This window comes from Opisthocomus hoazin, unplaced genomic scaffold (genome assembly GCF_030867145.1).
Source record: "Opisthocomus hoazin isolate bOpiHoa1 unplaced genomic scaffold, bOpiHoa1.hap1 HAP1_SCAFFOLD_139, whole genome shotgun sequence".
NCBI classification, from domain to species: domain Eukaryota; kingdom Metazoa; phylum Chordata; class Aves; order Opisthocomiformes; family Opisthocomidae; genus Opisthocomus; species Opisthocomus hoazin.
Window position 1 is genome coordinate 34,470 of NW_027448787.1, and position 14,816 is coordinate 49,285.

The 14,816-nt window shown below is 62.3% G+C and overlaps 1 long non-coding RNA gene across 4 annotated transcripts; it reads left to right on the top strand.

Annotated features, from left to right (window-relative positions):
• Nucleotides 1-32: 32 nt before the first annotated feature.
• Nucleotides 33-5,933, top strand: LOC142359358 (uncharacterized). Of its 4 annotated transcripts, XR_012762293.1 has the most exons (4): nt 947-1,051; nt 1,320-1,683; nt 1,774-1,883; nt 4,586-5,933. It is a non-coding gene; the product is annotated as an uncharacterized LOC142359358 (long non-coding RNA). The 4 variants fall into 4 exon arrangements; XR_012762295.1 differs by lacking the exons at nt 947-1,051; nt 1,320-1,683 and adding an exon at nt 33-469; XR_012762294.1 differs by lacking the exons at nt 947-1,051; nt 1,320-1,683 and adding an exon at nt 919-939.
• The last annotated feature ends 8,883 nt before the right edge of the window (nt 5,934-14,816 follow it).

The window sequence follows — 14,816 nt, forward strand, 5'->3', positions numbered from 1 at the left end:
AGGCGCTGTCCTCGGGCCCGCCGCAGCCCCCGCTGCGCGGGACGAAGGGTAGTTCTGTGGCCGGTTCCGTGTGTTTTTCTGCAGCCTTCCCGCTGCACCCCGTCCCCAGCAAGCGGTGCGGCCGCGCCTGGAGAGCGCGTGCCGCAGAGCTCGCTTCTGCCACCCGGTGACCAAACTGCGGCACTGCGGTTCGGGTGGCGCCAATGCGCGGTGGCGCCGTGTCCAAGAGCTCGCTGCTGCCACCCGGTGACCAAAGTGCGGTACTGCGGCTCGAGTGGCGCAGGTGCTGTGCCCCAATGACGGCATCGTGGGCTCCAGCCGTGAGCAGCGGGGCTGATGGCGATGGCCCCTCCCTCTGCCGGTGGAGGGCCCGGTGCTGCCGTGCCCCGGGTGGCCGTGGAGGAGCCGGTGCGAGCCGAGGGCGGAGGAGCGGAGCCGTGGCCGGGCTGCGGCTGCAGCGAGGGAGAAGGTGAGCGCGGGTGTGGGGGGGGAGTGGAGTGGATGGAGCGGCGGGTCCCGGGGAAAAGCCCCCGGGAGGGCGGGGTCCGTGTCGGGGGCAAGGAGCGGCGGGGGTGCGGCGCCGTGTCGGAGCCGCGAGTCGGGGGCTGCCCGGAGCGGGAGGCGCGCGGCAGGGCGCTGCCTGGAGCCGTGCGGGGGTGCCGCCCCGTGCCGGCGGCGCGCGGCAGGGCGCTGCCCGGAGCCGTGCGGGGGTGCCGCCCCGTGCCGGCGGCGCGGGCTGCCCGGGGCCGGGCGGCGGCGCCGCGCCGTACCCGCTGGCGCCGCCCTCTGGCCGCAATGCGGTACTGCAGCCCGGCGCTCCGCGCAGGGTCTGGCCCCTCCGGCGCGCCGTCGGCGCGTGACGCATGCGCGTTGCGGCGGAGCAGCATGGCGGCGCCCCGGTGGCGGGTGCCGGGCGGCGGAGGAGCAGAGAGGCCAGCGGTGAGGCGCGGGCTCCCCTCCGGCGGGTGCGGGAGTGCGTGGTGGCTGCCCGAGGGTGGTGGGACGGGAAGCTCGGAGCCGCTCGCTGCGGCAGGCTGCTGGTGCGCTGGAGGTGAGCCGGGTGCGGTCAGCCCCGGGGCCAGAGGCGGGAGGTGACGGAAGGGAAGAGGGGAAGGAGGCGGGCACACCCCCCGCAACTCGGCAGCGCCTCCCCGGCCCCGCTCGCCCCGCGCAGCCGCCCCCAGCTCCAGCACGTCCCCTGAAGCCTGTCCCGGAACCCCCGGCCTCCCCCAAGGCCCGTGGTGCGGGCGGCACGCTGGCCCTCGAGCGTGCCTCAGTCTCCCTTAACGCGGTCGCCGCTGTTTCTTTCTGTGTGGCAGGGGCCGTGCTGAGGCCGCATTTGTCCGTTCCTGCCCTGGGGATGCCGTTGGCTGTGCCCGCTCCAGGCTTGTGTGGGCTGTGTGTGCCGGGCCTCGCTGTGCTGGCGGCATGGGGGCGAAAAGGGAGAGGCGGAGCGCTGAGTGGCTGCAGACAGGAGGTGGCGCGGCTGAAGCTTGGAGAGTCCCGAGAAGGCTGAAGAAGAAGAAGAAGAAATGGAAGGCCACCTGGCTGGCAGCTGCTTGGCGCTGCAGGCAGGAGAGAGCCTGCCTCTGCGGGTGAGGAAGGCTCCCTCTTGGTAGCCCGCAGCAGGCCAGGCCGCCAGCGTGCCCCGCAGGGTCTGTATGTGTCACCAGCAGCAGCATGGTACGGCTGTGGAGTGCGCGAGCGAGCGAGGCTACATGCCTAGGGAGCCTCGTCTCGTAAGAGGTGCAAGACATGCACGTTTTCTCTTAGGTGGAGGACAGCCAAGCGACCGTAGTTACGGAAGAGGAAGGGAGGAGAGCAGGAGAGAGAAGCGTCTGAAGCGGCAGAGTCTCCCAGCAGCGCTGTGAGCGAGAGTAGCGGTGAGTGCCGGGCCTTCGGGACCCTGTCGCCCCTCTTCTGCATCTTGGGCCCTCCCCTGGATCCTCCTCTCTCCCACGCTGCTGTGATTTTTTTTTTCTTTATTCTTTTTCCTTTTCTTTTCCTTTCCCTTTCCCTGTACCTCCCGTCTTCTGTCTGTGTTTGTGTCCTGCTCCCTCTCCCTCTTTTTCTCCCTCCAGAATTTCTCTAGCCGGCTCCCCGTTTCTATTTCTTTGTCCTGCTGCCTGTCCGGTCATTTCTTGCTATACGTCCCTGTTCAGCCGGCTCTCCCTTTTTGCCTTTCTCTCCTTCTCTGTCCTGCTTCATGGCCCTTTCTTCTCTTTCTCTCCCTCTCTGTTCTCTAGCCCGTTGCTGGTTTGTTTCGGGGTTTCCCTGCGCACCGCCCCCCCCCCCCCGCCCCCTTCTTGGTCTCTTTGTCTAGATCTGACCCTTTCTTTGTTTCTCGGTCCCTTTTTTCCTGTTCACTGTCCTTTTTCTCTGTCTGTCTGTGTGTCCTGCGCTCCGTTGCCCTCTTTGTCTCTCCTTTCTTCTTCATCTCCTCCCCCTGCCCTCGTCTCTCTCTCGCTCTTTTGCGCTCACCGGCCCTACATTTTCGTGCTCCGTCCCTGCAAGGCTCCTCGTCCCTGTTTTTCTTGATTTCTCTACCTATCTGGTGTTTTCTTTCGACCCTTCTTTCTCTCTGAGCTCCTAGGTCTTCTCCCTTGTCTTATTTTCCTCTTCCTAGTGCTCTGCCCTGCTCCCCATCGCTTATTTTCTCTCTCCGTTTCTCTGCCCTGCTCCCCCTCCCTCTCTTTCTTTCTCCGTCCCCCTCTGCTGCTCCACAGCAGTGTTTTTCCTTTCTCCAGCTCTCTGACCTGCTCCCCACCCACCCAGGTTGACCGTCCCAGGTTTTGTTCTGCGTCTCCATCCTGCCGCTGTCCTGATCTATCTTTCTGTGCCCTGCTCTTTCTGTCTCTTTTCCTGTGTACCTGCTGCTTTTTTGCTCCGTCTCTGTCCAGCTCCCTGTCCCTTTCCTTTTTCCTCTTGCTGTCCTTGTGCTCTGCTTCCTCTTGCTGTTTTTTGTGCCTTTCTCTCTCTACGCCATTTGCTCTGCCATCCTTTCTTTCTCTATCCCCCTGTACAGCTAGCTGCCCTTTCTTTCCTTTCGCTCTTCCTCGGTATTTTTTTCCTTCTCCATACCTCTCTCCCACTGCCCGTCACGGTTGTTTTCCTCTCACCAATGCTGTCCTGCTCTCTGTCCCTTTTCTCTCTCTGTCATTCTGTCCTGCTCCTTGTGTCTGTTTTTTAATTCCTCCCTCTCTGTCGCGCAGCCCAGTGCATTTTTTTTCCCTTCTTCTCTGCTGCCCAGCCGAGGCTTTTCCCCCTCCGTCTCTGTCTTGCTCCCCCGTCTCTTATTTTTGGTCTGTCTTTCACTTTATCCTGCCTCCCTGTCCCCTTTTTCTCTCTCAGTATCACCTTGTCTCGCTCGCTGTCGCTGTCTTTCTCTGACAATCTGTCCTGCTCCTTGGTCCTTCTCTCCCTTTGCTATTATTCCTCGTCCTTCTTCTGGCTTTTCTTCCTTCTCTTTCTGTCCTACTGCCCCAGTGCCTCTTTTTCCACCGCTGTGCTGCTCCCTGGCCCTTGTTTCCTCTCGCCGTCCCTCTGTCCTGCTTCCTGTCCCAGGTTTTTCTGTCTCTCTTTCTCGGTCCTGCTGCCTGTCTGGTCGTTTCTTGTCGTACCTCCCTGTCCAGCCGGCTCTCCCTTTTTGCCTTTCTCTCCTTCTCTGTCCTGCTCCCGGGCCCTTTCTTCTCTTCCTTTCTCTCTATCCTCTAGTCCCTTGCTGGTTTGTGTTGGGGGTCCTAACCACCCCCTTCTTCGTCTGACCCTTTCTTTGTTTCTTAGTACCTTTTTTCCTGTTCTCTGTCCTTTTTCTCTCTTTGTCAGTGTGTCATGCACTCCGTGGGACGGGGGTGGGAGGCTGAAAAAGGGTGGGAATCTGCGGGGGGCGAATGGAGGCTGGAAAGAGGTAGGAGGTTGCAGAGGGGTGGGAAGCTGAATGAAGTAGAGGCCAGCAAAATGGGAGGTAGGAGGCTGGAAAGAGGTAGGAGGTTGCAGAGGGGTGGGAAGCTGAATGAAGTAGAGGCGAGCAAAATGGGAGGTAGGAGGCTGGAAAGAGGTAGGAGGTTGCAGAGGGGTGGGAAGCTGAATGAAGTAGAGGCCAGCAAAATGGGAGGTAGGAGGCTGACGAGGGGTGGGAGGCTGGGGGGGGGGGGGGCGAGGAGGAGGAAGTAGAGGCCAGAAAAATAGGAGGCTGCAGAGGGGTGGGAGGCCGGGGCCGAGAGTAGAGGCCAGAAAAAAAAAGAAGGCCGGAAAGGGGTGGGAGGCTGCAGAGGGGTGGGAGGCCGGGGGCGAGAGTAGAGGCCAGAAAAAAAAGGAGGCCGGAAAGGGGTGGGAGGCCGGGGGGTGTGAGTAGAGGCCAGAAAGGCCCTTTTTCTTCTGGCTTCTTCCCTGTCTTTATCTCTCTCTCCTGCCTTGTTTATTCCTCTGATTCAAGTTCTCTCTCGATCTGTGTGTTCTGTTTCCCACTCATCATATTCTCTCTTTTTGTCTGTCCTATTCCTGCATGTAGTGTGCAGTGAGGCTTCTTGTCTAGGAAGCCGCGTCTCGTATGAGCTCTAAGACACCCACGTGCATTTTCTCTCAGGTGGAGGAGAGCCAAACGATTGGAGTTATGGAAGCAGAAGGGAAGAGAGAAGGAGAGAGAAGCGTCTGAAGTGTCAAAGTCTCCCGGCAGCACCGAGAGTGAGAGCTGCGGTGAGTCCTGGGCCCTCGGGGCCCTGTCACCCCTCTTCTGCATCCTGGGCCCTCCCCTGGCTTCCTCTCTTTCCCACACTGCTACGATTAGTTTTTTTTTCTGCTCTTGTGTACCTTCTTTCTCCATCTGTCTCTGACTTGTCCCCATCTTTTAGGTCCTCCCTCTTTCTGCCCTGCAGCCCGTGGCATTTTTTTCCTTCTTCCCGTCTTTCCATTCAGGTCCTGGTTACTAGTTTTGCTTTCCTCCTACTCTGTAGCCTGTCAGTACTTTTGCTGTCTTTGGTGCTCTCTGTCTGGCTCCCTGTCCCTTGATTCGAGGCCTTCCTTCTCGGCTCCGTAGCACGTCACAGATCTACTGCTTTCTCCATGTCAATTCTATTCGATTTCCTCATCTCTCTTTGTCCAGGTCCCTGCCACTATTCTTTTTTCCTCTGTCATCATGCTGCAGGGTTTTTTTTGCATCTCCTTCCTGCTCCCCGTTCTTCATTTTCGGTCTCTGTCCTACTCCCTCTTCTTCTTTCTGCTGCCACTCTTCCTGTCTCCATGCTGCTTCTTTCTCCATCTCTGTGGGACTGCCTGTCCCCGTCCTTCTCTTGCTGTCCCTTTCCCTGCTTCGTGCTTTCTCGTTACACCGCCGGTGTCCAGCCATCTGTCACTTTTCTCCTCTCTTGTAGTGGCCTGCACCCTGCTCCTCATTTTTGGCAGCCTCTGCCGAGCAGCGCGTTGCTCCGGGAGCCGACTGACCGACTGCTCCCCGCTGGAGCAACGGGCGCAGCTGCGGGAAGGAGTGCCGAGGTGTCGGAGGGGCAGAGGGAGCGTCGGGGGCCCCGAGCCCTGGAGCAGAGCGGCTCCCGGGACTGGCTGGGTGCGTGACGGAATGAACACCTGCGGTCCCTTTTGCCCTGCTGGCTGCGTTTGTGCTTGGTTTGCATGGGACGAGGGGATGCACCAGAGCCCAGGGGAGGAGGGGACGGGCAGCGGGGCTGATGACGACGGCCCCTCCCTCAGCCGGTGGAGGGCCCGGTGCTGCCGTGCCCCGGGTGGCCGTGGAGGGGCCGGTGCGAGCCGAGGTGTCACCGAAAATCTGGGAACAAAACCTCGTAACACCAATGTAGTGTTAAAAGGCAGGCATTCTTTATTGCAGCGCTGGATGCATGGGGGATAATTCCACCAAACGTGCATACCTCATACCTTTTCCGTACAGTTTATACAGATCAAAAATATACATATTTATTTTATTCATGGATATTCAATATTATTCTCTTTGGCGACTGGTGTAAACTTTTCTCACTTCTTAGGTAAATGGTTGCGCAGACTCAGTTACCCTCTTCTATTGTTTCTTTTTGAGTAGGTGGTATTGCTTGAGTAGGGGGTCAGTGAGTCGGTGGTCGCGATCTCCCCCTGCCAGAATCACCTTTTACCTGCTGGGCTCGCAATCTTGGCAAACCTGGTCAGTTTCTTCAGTTTGTTTCACAGAACCACACTCCATCATTTCTCTTGACAAAAACACAATTACCCACTATGGTTAGCGTTAATGGTTACCTAGAGACTAGACCCTCTGTTCCCAGACCTAATGTCCAGGTGGGTAGGGCTGTACCAGGAACATAGCAGCACTGTTCATGTTTATGGTCAACTGATTCTATCACCCTGGTTAGAGAGGGAGGAGTGGAGCCGTGGCCGGGCTGCGGCTGCAGCGAGGGAGAAGGTGAGCGCGGGGCGGGCGGGGCGGTCGATGGAGCGGCGGGTCCCGGGGAAAGCCCCGAGGCGGGCGGGGGTACCTGCCGAGTGGGGTCCGTGTGGGAGGCAAGGAGCGGCGGGGGTCCGGCGCCGTTTCGGGCACGGTGTCCCCGCAAGCGGAGGCCCGCAGCTCCCGCGGCGTGCTGGGAGCTGTAGTGCTGGGGCGCGGGGCTCGCGGTTGGCCGCGCTGCTCCCCCGGGGCATGCCGGGAGGTGTAGTCTTCCGACTGCCGGGCGGCCGAGCCGTGCTGGCCAGGGCACGCCGGGAGGTGTCGTTTTCAGGGACTCGGCTGCCGGGCAGCCGCAGTGCTCTCGGGCGTGTGCGGCGAGGCGCTGTCCTCGGGCCCGCCGCAGCCCCCGCTGCGCGGGACGAAGGGTAGTTCTGTGGCCGGTTCCGTGTGTTTTTCTGCAGCCTTCCCGCTGCACCCCGTCCCCAGCAAGCGGTGCGGCCGCGCCTGGAGAGCGCGTGCCGCAGAGCTCGCTTCTGCCACCCGGTGACCAAACTGCGGCACTGCGGTTCGGGTGGCGCCAATGCGCGGTGGCGCCGTGTCCAAGAGCTCGCTGCTGCCACCCGGTGACCAAAGTGCGGTACTGCGGCTCGAGTGGCGCAGGTGCTGTGCCCCAATGACGGCACCGTGGGCTCCAGCCGTGAGCAGCGGGGCTGGTGGCGATGGCCCCTCCCTCTGCCGGTGGAGGGCCCGGTGCTGCCGTGCCCCGGGTGGCCGTGGAGGAGCCGGTGCGAGCCGAGGGCGGAGGAGCGGAGCCGTGGCCGGGCTGCGGCTGCAGCGAGGGAGAAGGTGAGCGCGGGTGTGGGGGGGGAGTGGAGTGGATGGAGCGGCGGGTCCCGGGGAAAAGCCCCCGGGAGGGCGGGGTCCGTGTCGGGGGCAAGGAGCGGCGGGGGTGCGGCGCCGTGTCGGAGCCGCGAGTCGGGGGCTGCCCGGAGCGGGAGGCGCGCGGCAGCGCGCTGCCTGGAGCCGTGCGGGGGTGCCGCCCCGTGCCGGCGGCGCGCGGCAGGGCGCTGCCCGGAGCCGTGCGGGGGTGCCGCCCCGTGCCGGCGGCGCGGGCTGCCCGGGGCCGGGCGGCGGCGCCGCGCCGTACCCGCTGGCGCCGCCCTCTGGCCGCAATGCGGTACTGCAGCCCGGCGCTCCGCGCAGGGTCTGGCCCCTCCGGCGCGCCGTCGGCGCGTGACGCATGCGCGTTGCGGCGGAGCAGCATGGCGGCGCCCCGGTGGCGGGTGCCGGGCGGCGGAGGAGCAGAGAGGCCAGCGGTGAGGCGCGGGCTCCCCTCCGGCGGGTGCGGGAGTGCGTGGTGGCTGCCCGAGGGTGGTGGGACGGGAAGCTCGGAGCCGCTCGCTGCGGCAGGCTGCTGGTGCGCTGGAGGTGAGCCGGGTGCGGTCAGCCCCGGGGCCAGAGGCGGGAGGTGACGGAAGGGAAGAGGGGAAGGAGGCGGGCACACCCCCCGCAACTCGGCAGCGCCTCCCCGGCCCCGCTCGCCCCGCGCAGCCGCCCCCAGCTCCAGCACGTCCCCTGAAGCCTGTCCCGGAACCCCCGGCCTCCCCCAAGGCCCGTGGTGCGGGCGGCACGCTGGCCCTCGAGCGTGCCTCAGTCTCCCTTAACGCGGTCGCCGCTGTTTCTTTCTGTGTGGCAGGGGCCGTGCTGAGGCCGCATTTGTCCGTTCCTGCCCTGGGGATGCCGTTGGCTGTGCCCGCTCCAGGCTTGTGTGGGCTGTGTGTGCCGGGCCTCGCTGTGCTGGCGGCATGGGGGCGAAAAGGGAGAGGCGGAGCGCTGAGTGGCTGCAGACAGGAGGTGGCGCGGCTGAAGCTTGGAGAGTCCCGAGAAGGCTGAAGAAGAAGAAGAAATGGAAGGCCACCTGGCTGGCAGCTGCTTGGCGCTGCAGGCAGGAGAGAGCCTGCCTCTGCGGGTGAGGAAGGCTCCCTCTTGGTAGCCCGCAGCAGGCCAGGCCGCCAGCGTGCCCCGCAGGGTCTGTATGTGTCACCAGCAGCAGCATGGTACGGCTGTGGAGTGCGCGAGCGAGCGAGGCTACATGCCTAGGGAGCCTCGTCTCGTAAGAGGTGCAAGACATGCACGTTTTCTCTTAGGTGGAGGACAGCCAAGCGACCGTAGTTACGGAAGAGGAAGGGAGGAGAGCAGGAGAGAGAAGCGTCTGAAGCGGCAGAGTCTCGCAGCAGCGCTGTGAGCGAGAGTAGCGGTGAGTGCCGGGCCTTCGGGACCCTGTCGCCCCTCTTCTGCATCTTGGGCCCTCCCCTGGATCCTCCTCTCTCCCACGCTGCTGTGATTTTTTTTTTCTTTATTCTTTTTCCTTTTCTTTTCCTTTCCCTTTCCCTGTACCTCCCGTCTTCTGTCTGTGTTTGTGTCCTGCTCCCTCTCCCTCTTTTTCTCCCTCCAGAATTTCTCTAGCCGGCTCCCCGTTTCTATTTCTTTGTCCTGCTGCCTGTCCGGTCATTTCTTGCTATACGTCCCTGTTCAGCCGGCTCTCCCTTTTTGCCTTTCTCTCCTTCTCTGTCCTGCTCCCGGGCCCTTTCTTCTCTTCCTTTCTCTCTATCCTCTAGCCCCTTGCTGGTTTGTGTTGGGGGTCCTAACCACCCCCTTCTTCGTCTGACCCTTTCTTTGTTTCTTAGTACCTTTTTTCCTGTTCTCTGTCCTTTTTCTCTCTTTGTCAGTGTGTCATGCACTCCGTGGGACGGGGGTGGGAGGCTGAAAAAGGGTGGGAATCTGCGGGGGGCGAATGGAGGCTGGAAAGAGGTAGGAGGTTGCAGAGGGGTGGGAAGCTGAATGAAGTAGAGGCCAGCAAAATGGGAGGTAGGAGGCTGGAAAGAGGTAGGAGGTTGCAGAGGGGTGGGAAGCTGAATGAAGTAGAGGCCAGCAAAATGGGAGGTAGGAGGCTGGAAAGAGGTAGGAGGTTGCAGAGGGGTGGGAAGCTGAATGAAGTAGAGGCCAGCAAAATGGGAGGTAGGAGGCTGACGAGGGGTGGGAGGCTGGGGGGGGGGGCCGAGGAGGAGGAAGTAGAGGCCAGAAAAATAGGAGGCTGCAGAGGGGTGGGAGGCCGGGGCCGAGAGTAGAGGCCAGAAAAAAAAGGAGGTCGGAAAGGGGTGGGAGGCCGGGGGGTGTGAGTAGAGGCCAGAAAGGCCCTTTTTCTTCTGGCTTCTTCCCTGTCTTTATCTCTCTCTCCTGCCTTGTTTATTCCTCTGATTCAAGTTCTCTCTCGATCTGTGTGTTCTGTTTCCCACTCATCATATTCTCTCTTTTTGTCTGTCCTATTCCTGCATGTAGTGTGCAGTGAGGCTTCTTGTCTAGGAAGCCGCGTCTCGTATGAGCTCTAAGACACCCACGTGCATTTTCTCTCAGGTGGAGGAGAGCCAAACGATTGGAGTTATGGAAGCAGAAGGGAAGAGAGAAGGAGAGAGAAGCGTCTGAAGTGTCAAAGTCTCCCGGCAGCACCGAGAGTGAGAGCTGCGGTGAGTCCTGGGCCCTCGGGGCCCTGTCACCCCTCTTCTGCATCCTGGGCCCTCCCCTGGCTTCCTCTCTTTCCCACACTGCTACGATTAGTTTTTTTTTCTGCTCTTGTGTACCTTCTTTCTCCATCTGTCTCTGACTTGTCCCCATCTTTTAGGTCCTCCCTCTTTCTGCCCTGCAGCCCGTGGCATTTTTTTCCTTCTTCCCGTCTTTCCATTCAGGTCCTGGTTACTAGTTTTGCTTTCCTCCTACTCTGTAGCCTGTCAGTACTTTTGCTGTCTTTGGTGCTCTCTGTCTGGCTCCCTGTCCCTTGATTCGAGGCCTTCCTTCTCGGCTCCGTAGCACGTCACAGATCTACTGCTTTCTCCATGTCAATTCTATTCGATTTCCTCATCTCTCTTTGTCCAGGTCCCTGCCACTATTCTTTTTTCCTCTGTCATCATGCTGCAGGGTTTTTTTTGCATCTCCTTCCTGCTCCCCGTTCTTCATTTTCGGTCTCTGTCCTACTCCCTCTTCTTCTTTCTGCTGCCACTCTTCCTGTCTCCATGCTGCTTCTTTCTCCATCTCTGTGGGACTGCCTGTCCCCGTCCTTCTCTTGCTGTCCCTTTCCCTGCTTCGTGCTTTCTCGTTACACCGCCGGTGTCCAGCCATCTGTCACTTTTCTCCTCTCTTGTAGTGGCCTGCACCCTGCTCCTCATTTTTGGCAGCCTCTGCCGAGCAGCGCGTTGCTCCGGGAGCCGACTGACCGACTGCTCCCCGCTGGAGCAACGGGCGCAGCTGCGGGAAGGAGTGCCGAGGTGTCGGAGGGGCAGAGGGAGCGTCGGGGGCCCCGAGCCCTGGAGCAGAGCGGCTCCCGGGACTGGCTGGGTGCGTGACGGAATGAACACCTGCGGTCCCTTTTGCCCTGCTGGCTGCGTTTGTGCTTGGTTTGCATGGGACGAGGGGATGCACCAGAGCCCAGGGGAGGAGGGGACGGGCAGCGGGGCTGATGACGACGGCCCCTCCCTCAGCCGGTGGAGGGCCCGGTGCTGCCGTGCCCCGGGTGGCCGTGGAGGGGCCGGTGCGAGCCGAGGTGTCACCGAAAATCTGGGAACAAAACCTCGTAACACCAATGTAGTGTTAAAAGGCAGGCATTCTTTATTGCAGCGCTGGATGCATGGGGGATAATTCCACCAAACGTGCATACCTCATACCTTTTCCGTACAGTTTATACAGATCAAAAATATACATATTTATTTTATTCATGGATATTCAATATTATTCTCTTTGGCGACTGGTGTAAACTTTTCTCACTTCTTAGGTAAATGGTTGCGCAGACTCAGTTACCCTCTTCTATTGTTTCTTTTTGAGTAGGTGGTATTGCTTGAGTAGGGGGTCAGTGAGTCGGTGGTCGCGATCTCCCCCTGCCAGAATCACCTTTTACCTGCTGGGCTCGCAATCTTGGCAAACCTGGTCAGTTTCTTCAGTTTGTTTCACAGAACCACACTCCATCATTTCTCTTGACAAAAACACAATTACCCACTATGGTTAGCGTTAATGGTTACCTAGAGACTAGACCCTCTGTTCCCAGACCTAATGTCCAGGTGGGTAGGGCTGTACCAGGAACATAGCAGCACTGTTCATGTTTATGGTCAACTGATTCTATCACCCTGGTTAGAGAGGGAGGAGTGGAGCCGTGGCCGGGCTGCGGCTGCAGCGAGGGAGAAGGTGAGCGCGGGGCGGGCGGGGCGGTCGATGGAGCGGCGGGTCCCGGGGAAAGCCCCGAGGCGGGCGGGGGTACCTGCCGAGTGGGGTCCGTGTGGGAGGCAAGGAGCGGCGGGGGTCCGGCGCCGTTTCGGGCACGGTGTCCCCGCAAGCGGAGGCCCGCAGCTCCCGCGGCGTGCTGGGAGCTGTAGTGCTGGGGCGCGGGGCTCGCGGTTGGCCGCGCTGCTCCCCCGGGGCATGCCGGGAGGTGTAGTCTTCCGACTGCCGGGCGGCCGAGCCGTGCTGGCCAGGGCACGCCGGGAGGTGTCGTTTTCAGGGACTCGGCTGCCGGGCAGCCGCAGTGCTCTCGGGCGTGTGCGGCGAGGCGCTGTCCTCGGGCCCGCCGCAGCCCCCGCTGCGCGGGACGAAGGGTAGTTCTGTGGCCGGTTCCGTGTGTTTTTCTGCAGCCTTCCCGCTGCACCCCGTCCCCAGCAAGCGGTGCGGCCGCGCCTGGAGAGCGCGTGCCGCAGAGCTCGCTTCTGCCACCCGGTGACCAAACTGCGGCACTGCGGTTCGGGTGGCGCCAATGCGCGGTGGCGCCGTGTCCAAGAGCTCGCTGCTGCCACCCGGTGACCAAAGTGCGGTACTGCGGCTCGAGTGGCGCAGGTGCTGTGCCCCAATGACGGCACCGTGGGCTCCAGCCGTGAGCAGCGGGGCTGGTGGCGATGGCCCCTCCCTCTGCCGGTGGAGGGCCCGGTGCTGCCGTGCCCCGGGTGGCCGTGGAGGAGCCGGTGCGAGCCGAGGGCGGAGGAGCGGAGCCGTGGCCGGGCTGCGGCTGCAGCGAGGGAGAAGGTGAGCGCGGGTGTGGGGGGGGAGTGGAGTGGATGGAGCGGCGGGTCCCGGGGAAAAGCCCCCGGGAGGGCGGGGTCCGTGTCGGGGGCAAGGAGCGGCGGGGGTGCGGCGCCGTGTCGGAGCCGCGAGTCGGGGGCTGCCCGGAGCGGGAGGCGCGCGGCAGCGCGCTGCCTGGAGCCGTGCGGGGGTGCCGCCCCGTGCCGGCGGCGCGCGGCAGGGCGCTGCCCGGAGCCGTGCGGGGGTGCCGCCCCGTGCCGGCGGCGCGGGCTGCCCGGGGCCGGGCGGCGGCGCCGCGCCGTACCCGCTGGCGCCGCCCTCTGGCCGCAATGCGGTACTGCAGCCCGGCGCTCCGCGCAGGGTCTGGCCCCTCCGGCGCGCCGTCGGCGCGTGACGCATGCGCGTTGCGGCGGAGCAGCATGGCGGCGCCCCGGTGGCGGGTGCCGGGCGGCGGAGGAGCAGAGAGGCCAGCGGTGAGGCGCGGGCTCCCCTCCGGCGGGTGCGGGAGTGCGTGGTGGCTGCCCGAGGGTGGTGGGACGGGAAGCTCGGAGCCGCTCGCTGCGGCAGGCTGCTGGTGCGCTGGAGGTGAGCCGGGTGCGGTCAGCCCCGGGGCCAGAGGCGGGAGGTGACGGAAGGGAAGAGGGGAAGGAGGCGGGCACACCCCCCGCAACTCGGCAGCGCCTCCCCGGCCCCGCTCGCCCCGCGCAGCCGCCCCCAGCTCCAGCACGTCCCCTGAAGCCTGTCCCGGAACCCCCGGCCTCCCCCAAGGCCCGTGGTGCGGGCGGCACGCTGGCCCTCGAGCGTGCCTCAGTCTCCCTTAACGCGGTCGCCGCTGTTTCTTTCTGTGTGGCAGGGGCCGTGCTGAGGCCGCATTTGTCCGTTCCTGCCCTGGGGATGCCGTTGGCTGTGCCCGCTCCAGGCTTGTGTGGGCTGTGTGTGCCGGGCCTCGCTGTGCTGGCGGCATGGGGGCGAAAAGGGAGAGGCGGAGCGCTGAGTGGCTGCAGACAGGAGGTGGCGCGGCTGAAGCTTGGAGAGTCCCGAGAAGGCTGAAGAAGAAGAAGAAATGGAAGGCCACCTGGCTGGCAGCTGCTTGGCGCTGCAGGCAGGAGAGAGCCTGCCTCTGCGGGTGAGGAAGGCTCCCTCTTGGTAGCCCGCAGCAGGCCAGGCCGCCAGCGTGCCCCGCAGGGTCTGTATGTGTCACCAGCAGCAGCATGGTACGGCTGTGGAGTGCGCGAGCGAGCGAGGCTACATGCCTAGGGAGCCTCGTCTCGTAAGAGGTGCAAGACATGCACGTTTTCTCTTAGGTGGAGGACAGCCAAGCGACCGTAGTTACGGAAGAGGAAGGGAGGAGAGCAGGAGAGAGAAGCGTCTGAAGCGGCAGAGTCTCGCAGCAGCGCTGTGAGCGAGAGTAGCGGTGAGTGCCGGGCCTTCGGGACCCTGTCGCCCCTCTTCTGCATCTTGGGCCCTCCCCTGGATCCTCCTCTCTCCCACGCTGCTGTGATTTTTTTTTTCTTTATTCTTTTTCCTTTTCTTTTCCTTTCCCTTTCCCTGTACCTCCCGTCTTCTGTCTGTGTTTGTGTCCTGCTCCCTCTCCCTCTTTTTCTCCCTCCAGAATTTCTCTAGCCGGCTCCCCGTTTCTATTTCTTTGTCCTGCTGCCTGTCCGGTCATTTCTTGCTATACGTCCCTGTTCAGCCGGCTCTCCCTTTTTGCCTTTCTCTCCTTCTCTGTCCTGCTCCCGGGCCCTTTCTTCTCTTCCTTTCTCTCTATCCTCTAGCCCCTTGCTGGTTTGTGTTGGGGGTCCTAACCACCCCCTTCTTCGTCTGACCCTTTCTTTGTTTCTTAGTACCTTTTTTCCTGTTCTCTGTCCTTTTTCTCTCTTTGTCAGTGTGTCATGCACTCCGTGGGACGGGGGTGGGAGGCTGAAAAAGGGTGGGAATCTGCGGGGGGCGAATGGAGGCTGGAAAGAGGTAGGAGGTTGCAGAGGGGTGGGAAGCTGAATGAAGTAGAGGCCAGCAAAATGGGAGGTAGGAGGCTGGAAAGAGGTAGGAGGTTGCAGAGGGGTGGGAAGCTGAATGAAGTAGAGGCCAGCAAAATGGGAGGTAGGAGGCTGGAAAGAGGTAGGAGGTTGCAGAGGGGTGGGAAGCTGAATGAAGTAGAGGCCAGCAAAATGGGAGGTAGGAGGCTGACGAGGGGTGGGAGGCTGGGGGGGGGGGCCGAGGAGGAGGAAGTAGAGGCCAGAAAAATAGGAGGCTGCAGAGGGGTGGGAGGCCGGGGCCGAGAGTAGAGGCCAGAAAAAAAAAGAAGGCCGGAAAGGGGTGGGAGGCTGCAGAGGGGTGGGAGGCCGGGGGCGAGAGTAGAGGCCAGAAAAAAAAGGAGGCC